This window comes from Zeus faber, assembly GCF_960531495.2.
Source record: "Zeus faber genome assembly, chromosome: 1".
Lineage (NCBI taxonomy): Eukaryota > Metazoa > Chordata > Actinopteri > Zeiformes > Zeidae > Zeus > Zeus faber.
The window spans coordinates 22,993,053-23,000,957 of NC_137193.1; positions in this window are offsets into that span (position 1 = coordinate 22,993,053).

A 7,905-nucleotide genomic window follows, 5' to 3' on the forward strand; every position below is an offset into this window, starting at 1 on the left:
CAAATCTACAAAATGCATTATAGTAATTGTAAATGAGGCCACCCTCAGTGTCCACATGTGAAAATATTATATTCTGCAATGTAGCCTCTATCTACATCAAACTACAACAAGGCGGGCAGAACTCAAATCCTTCCAGTCAACTTGTGTAATTAACGTGAGCAAAGTTACGATAGATCTGACAGGATCTGGATTCTGACAAGACCATAATTATGACGTACAGTGTAAGCTTTCCTTGCTCAACCCAACCCCACCTGAAGAAAGGTGCACTGATCCCTGTTTACTGTGTTTGTCTTCATTGGAGCCTGCCAATCATTACAGGGGTCCAGTCATCGCTGTGGCGACACTTTACTGTATGTGTTGTTTGCCTTTCGAGGCAAGACGGATTCCGCTGTACCCAATGTCAAGAATGTCATTGTAAATGGTGGGCTACCGATGAGTCACCTATGAAGAGCGTGGACGGATAATACGCCTCCTTTGACGGTAAATGCACAGACATTTGATTGTAGACATCTGGAAGTGACAGCACAGAGAGGGTCCTTGGCCCCAACTAGACTCTCCAATGAGGGGAGGCGTTCTCCAGACAAGGGAGTGTGTGTGTGACTCATTATGGATCCATCTGTAGCGAAACCAAGGATGAATCATTAAACGTGGCTATTAGCAATACTGTGCGTTTCCCAACCTCTGTAGGAGGTGGTAGTGAGTGTGTTGCAAGTTATGCATCTATGGCACATGGCATGCATGTGTGTTCATGTATTTGTGTAGTGGATATATGTGTGTGTGTGTGTGTGTGGGGGGGGTATACTGTATGTGTGAGTGTGAGCCTGTCTATCCATTGTGGGTATGTGTGTGTATACGTGTGTGTCTAATCATAATTACGCAATAATAATTTTCACAGTACTGTTTTGAAACGATATAATCCCAACTAGTCCTGTTTTAATATTTTTATAAACATGTCAGTATGAGCGAATGCGTGCGTGGGCACGTGTGTGAAGATGTGAGCTCTGCTCTGGCCCACTGCGACTCACACCCCGTCGGGCCTCTCCTCATTTGGAACTGTGACACTTTGCTTCTGTTCATTAGCTCACTTCCTGAACATAGAGCGGACTGAACTGTGGGGGCCGAGGGACACACACGTGGTAACAAGAAAGCCCATACATCCACTGGAAACCCACAGAGAGACGGACCCTCACATAGACAGAATGTAGGAAAAACTAGTAATCGTTTACTTCAAAACCTTTGGGACAAGGCTTGGAGATTACCAAACACACACACACACACACACACACACACACACACACACACACACACACAGACACACACACACATATGGCAACTCATCCCGGACAACAAATCCTCATCTCTCCTCAATTCCTCCGAGCTGCAGAGTGGAGATCCCAAGGTGGAGGAGGGAATCCCAGCTGCTCCGTGTCAGGGTGCAAGTATGTTCCCTCCAACCTCACTCATCCCGCGTCGTCTCTTTGGTGCGTTGGAGAACACCATTACCACAGAGGAGCAGGGGGAGGAGGAGGAGGAGGAGGATCAGGAGGAGGAGGAGGAGGCGCGATAGTAAACAGGAACGAGTGGACGCACGCACGTGGACGGAGTGTATCGTAACTTCTTGTAAAACCTTTCAGGGGATTTAGCAGCAGGTGTATGGAAAGAAACACCCACGTCAGAGCGTTGATGAGGAACACAGACGTTGGGGAGCCAGGCTTGTTTTCTTTTTTCTTTGCTTTTATTGTACAGTTTGTTCTCTGCTGCTCTGCAGCTGCAAAGAACCGTCTAACCAGGTCATTTCATCTTATGTCCCGTCTCCACATACTCATTTCTTTTCACCAGGAGAGACATAACTCTCAACTGGGAGTTTAGCATTTATTTGTTTTCAAAGTGGTAAATTCATATTCCTCATTCCACTAGAATGGAAGAAGTGTAACTGGAAATGGAAAAAGGTGTATTTCTTTACACATGGGTAGTTTTTAAGTATTCAGGCCTCTTGAGGAGGTTTTGGTGCAAGGGCTGTTCCCTTGAGCCATGGTAGCCAACACAGAGGGTTTTGAGCCTCAGTCTCTCTCTCCTCGCTCTCTCTGTAACCCTAAGGAAATAATAATATATATATATAATATATATATATATAATAAATAATAATCTTAGTTTGTTCCTGATTCGTTTTTGTGCTAAGAAAAAAGGCACCGCACAGGCGCTGTTTTTCTATAGATCCACATGGGTGTACAGTATGTTCTGCATGACAAAAACAACATTCCCAAAGAAGGCGAATCAAGGACAGGCGTAGGCAAAGAATGCAGAATGATTATTTTGTTTTTTTGGACATGCGAAGTCAAGAGCATTTGTAGACCTGGCAGTACAGGATTTAGGTGGTACCCCGTATCAGTTCCTGAAATAGACTAAACTGTTCTGGCTTGTGACCTGCTAACAATAGAACCTACACACTCCCTGTAGAAACACAAACACACACACACACACACACACACACGCACACGCACGCACGCACGCACGCACGCACGCGCACACACACACACACACACACACACACACTTGTTGCTGTTATACTTCAAGCGCTAACTCTGGCAAAAATAGATAAAAACATACGGATTCAGATCAAAAGATGTACACACGTTCCTAAGTGTAATTTCCTATGGGTGACGTTAAAAAGCCACCCTCCTATAATTTCTCAGACATGTTTTCTCTTTATTACTTTAACGTTTAATGTGGATCTTAATACAACATACAATATATTTCGTACGCATCTGATCTTGTGCGGTAAATTACATATAGGTTGGATTTTAATTCTATTTGATTGTCACGCCTGTACACTCAGTATTGGGGTCACTGCCTCAGTCACCTCTGCTGCTCTTCCATGTCTGTCTGTCTGACACAGAGTCACATTGATTGCAAAGTCACTGACTGTGTATTTATCACGGCTGACACAGGCGGTTGCATATTATGAGTTATCCACTGATTGGAAAATGTTTTGGGCCCCGTTTGTGTCAGCAAATCAGAGAACAGCTGTCGCAATAAATAGCAGTAAAGATATGCATATATTGGTCCATCTGACATCAAATAGATAGATAGACAGATACAGATAGAGGAAAATATACAACAAACCTCACAGTTTACTCTACCCGATAAAGAAATCTGACAATATACACTAAACCTAGTGATGATCAACAAATATAACCTCAGATAACAATAAAAAATAAAAGGGATAAAAATGTAAAAAGACCAGAAAAATAAAAGGTCATGTCAAAAAATGAAATACATGGTCCGATACTTAACTCAACTGAAATAAATCTGTTCCTTTTTCACACGACAAACGCTCCAATCTAAACATAGACATTAAATCAAGCTCCAGAGAAATTGTATCGCTATAATATATGTCATAAAGTAGACACAGTGACAAAGATTATTGTGAACCAAAGCCCTTGATTCTTTGTCTAACAAAGAAACACATGTAACCCTTTCAGCTTCTTACACAAAGTATACTTAAAGGAATGGATGAATAATATATTGTGCAGCATGCATGGGCTTGCTGCCTTTGTTGCCTGTTTCCGTGTATTTCCTTCATGCACGGCACTTTCTGCCGCACTGTTCTATATGAACAGTATGTGTTTGCTTCCGGCCAAAATTGGGTGTATTTTCACAACACGAGCCAGGTCATTTTTATTTTTTTAGAATTGTCCAACACAGGATGAGGAGTACATTTTTGTGGTTAAGAAGCAGTTTAAGATTAGAATCAGTACAGTTTTAATAAAAATAAATGTCAAGGCTATAGGTCTGTATAAGATACGGATCCCAATACCGTTCAGCGTTAACTCAAATCAACTTCATGAATTATTTTTGGTTACTTAGTCATTCACTGTGTTGCAATAACGAATCATCACCATGGAATTGAGCAGTGTGTTTCATCAAATATAAACAAATATGTATTAGAGGTCTCATCTCATCGGGAGGGATTTGGGATTCTTTGAGCTCCTGAGGGAGGAAATAGAGCCTTGGACACACAGAGACGAGGAGCGGCCAGGCGAGGGATGTGTGCATCCACAGGGAGATAAGGGTGGAGCAGGACCTTCGCTCTCTTTCTCTCTCGCTCTCTCTCTCTCTCTCTCTCTCTCTCATTTACTCCTTCTCACAGCCTCTCCCTAGTCGATGATGTCATCGCTTCCTCTTAAGCTAAAAAGAGAGCACCAAGGGGACCCAGGTGGTCCCATCCACAGTTTAGAGCAATCATCCAACCCTTCATTCCCGCTGGGACTGACCCGACCATGGTAGTTTGAACACCCTCGCTCAATACCTGCCATCTACTGCTAAACTCATCCGTCCATCCATCCGTCCATCCTTCCATCTGCACATCGGCCGACATTATTGAACTCTCTACAGCTTGTTCACGATGGTGCTTTTAACATACGCCTTTTTGTTTTCATGAATCAAAACAGTTTGTGTTAATATTGTCGAATGTAAAAAGTGCTCTGCTCGTGGTGTGATGTTTTGGATGTTTATCCATTCTGCTGAATTACGGTACAAACAAGACCATGACCCTCAGGGTGTTGTCTTTGTGAAGGGCTGTATCGCAACACGCAGCTTTTGTTTTTCCCATCTTGCGCTTGAATTGAGGAGGAGGAGGCCGAGGGTCGACCCCAAAGGAGCAGCTCTATTTTATTTGGAGACAGCACTCACCCCTCCTGCGTTTCTCCTTTTTGTATCGTGCCATATCCGCCGACGTTCAGGACTGTCCACGGGGATGCGAGAGTGAGGAAACATTTTTGCAAATAGTGTAAAACGATCCTATTACCTTGTTTGTTTTGGAGAATTAGAATTTTTGAAAGGGTTGGATCGGTGCTATTTTAGGCCATTTTTTAGACTCTTAGTCTCTGTGTACTCCGTTTCTTGCCTTTCAGCCGAGCTCTTTCCCCCACTCCCACCTCCCTTCCACACGTTGTTTACCCTATAATTATCAGATGCTGCTGGGCTCAGACATAGCAGGATACTTGAGAATCTTTCTACGGCAACAGGTAGTTTTTGTGTGTTTGTGGGGAGACGGGGAGGGGGGACTTAGATGTTTTATATCCATGTTATAACACAGTCGTAGGCATGTGTGGTGTTAAGGGAACGTGCGTCTGACAGTGTGTGTGATGAGGTTGGCGTCGGGGCAGTGGCCTGAGGTCTCTGAGCGGAGCCATTGTTCTGCGAGCCAGCCAGTGTCACAGGAGCAGGATTGTCCCGGTCGAAGGCTGCTGAAGGCTGGCAGCGTCCTGAGATAACATTCCTGGACGCCTGCGGAAAATCCAGCGTCATGTTCCATGTCAGCTGGCTGTACACCCAGGGTAGCCGTGGAGACCGAGATGGTAATGGGCCAAAAAGAGGAGCGGAGCGAGAGACGGGCGAGATAAATGGAGGAGGTTTGAGTCATATAGCAGGAATGATAAAAATAGCAGAGCAAAGCGGTTATCAACCTCTAGGCTGACCGGTCCTTACACCTTACCAGGACCGGCACAACAGTATGGGAGTGTCTTCCCTCTGATCCAACTGTGCATTTGACGACCAACAAATATTTGAGTACACAAGCTTGACTGAGGATCTACAGTTTTTCAATTCTCTTCAAAAATAATGGGCCCTTTGAGATCACAACTGTATCTAGGCATTAAATGATCAGAGTTGCCAGGTGTGGTTTAACAAACTGTTGCGTGGTTTCTTGTTTAGTATTAGGGACGAGGCAAAAACTGAAAACCACTAAACCATTCATCAGATACTCCAAATCTGATGCCAGTCCATAACCAAATCCAAAAGCTCCCTGCTGCCTAAAGACCAAAGCTGTTATCGATCTATAGGTTTAGGTCGCTGATGGTTAGAGATGAGTTAAAAGAGGTAGAGGGTGTTGTTGAGAGAGAGCAGACAATGGCAAGGATATTATCTGAGACACCTTAAATCCCAGTCTGCGTCTGGTTCTACCTGTGGCCTCGTCCCACCCCACCTTTATTTCTATCCCTCTCTTTCTTTGTGCCCGTTCTCCTCCCCTTTCACGGCATGTTCCCACACAGCTTTTACCGTTTAGAATTCCCAGGATTCCTAAGATACGCTATCGTAAGGAGTGTGTGTGTGTGTGTGGGTGGGTGGGGGGGGGACTGTGGGTTCAGAACAAAGGAAGTAAAAGGAGGGAGCATGCGATGGGGAAGACATAACAAGATCCTGATTTGTGATGTTGCTTTCTGGGGCAGAGGGTTGTTGAAGGTTAACCTTCAAGGCAGCTGCGCTGATAGCGTCCGAGGACATTCGAAAAACTAAACATCAAGAATGACCTGCCAGGGCCCAATTTGTTTTATGAGAAGTGTGAATTTTTTGTGGGATTCTCTGTCATTTGCACACAACAACGAACAAAGAGGAGCATTTTATTTGGCAACCGTTATTTATACTGAGATAGATCTGTATTGTACTTGCCATAGCACGGTTGTCATAGCAGCATTTGATAAAGAACTTAGTGCATAAACTGAGTGTAAAAACTTTATCATCAGAAAGTGAGATAACACACACACACACACACACACACACACACACACACACACACACACACACACACACACACACACACACACACACTCACATGCACACTACGTAAAATGGCTGTCTATCAAACTTTCCGCAAGTCAACTAAGTTGTTAAATCAGCGATGGAAGCCATTTGTATTCAGTGTCACAATTTGTCTGTCTAACACCACACAATGTCAAACTGTGAAGGTGTGAAGTGACACAGAATCAGCAGGCTCCTGCTGGAACTTGCACTGTGGCCCGATTTGGCCCTGAACAGAATGAACAAGTCAGTAGCAGAGTTCACAGCCTCCATGACACCATGACATCATCACGGAAGGTTTCAGATGCTGAGGCATGCATTGTCAAAATGCTCTGTCACACGTTTTTTCCATTCCTCTCCAGTCTGGACGGGACTCTTTCCTTTTCACTGTGTGGTAATGTGATCTGAACAGTGTGAGTCAAATGGATCGAAAGGTCACTTTTTTTTCGTTTTTCTTTCTTTCTCTTCATTTGCAACTTCCTTTCTGAGAATCTGAGAGCAGAGCTGCTATCAAATCATAGAAACACTACAAAAGTTGACTTGTGATAGACCACGTTGACGACCATAGCGAGGACGCAGAGAAAGAGTGTAGGGTGAGATAACATGATCAAGGGCCTCACCTTCTGGATGAAGGAGTGGAGATGTTTGGACCCGGAGCCCAGTCAAGCACCTTAATTGGCTGATTGGGATCTGGGATTTGGAAGCAGCCAATATCGACAAGCTCCCGGCCAGATAATGTCAGTGGGCTTGGAGCCGAAATCATGGCCAGCTTACCAGGTCTTTGTTTGCCTAATCCACTCAATAGCACTTAGCAGGGAGGAGACACAGCTGAGGTCAACACAAAGCTTATTTGTCTTGAACATTGCTAATGTGAGTCTGTCAAACACCTCGTAGGTCTTTCTTTCTTTCTAATCAAGTTTTACTTTTGGCTTCCCTTCCTTCCTTCCTTCCTCATCTTGCACCCATCACCTAATGTGATTTATACGAGGTTAGACATGTTGCCGCACAACTGTGTTAACTAGTTGTTACTGCTATAGGCACATGCGCTTCCCCTAGGGCCACAGAGAGCCTGGACGGCCATCTGGGGAGTAAACTACCCCGTCGCTTGGCTCTCTGGGACTGGTATGAATGGAATGGCGGAGAGGGCTCAGGTGAAGAAGAGGTATTTTACCGCTGACATGAAAAAAGTCTTGAGGGTGGAATCTGGAGTGGGAATGGGGGGGCTACCTCCAGCTAGGTCAAAAGTGATGGTGTCCAGACTGATGTATTTTCACCAACCCAATACTTGATATAACTCCATGTTCATTATAAGTTGGATAGATAGAT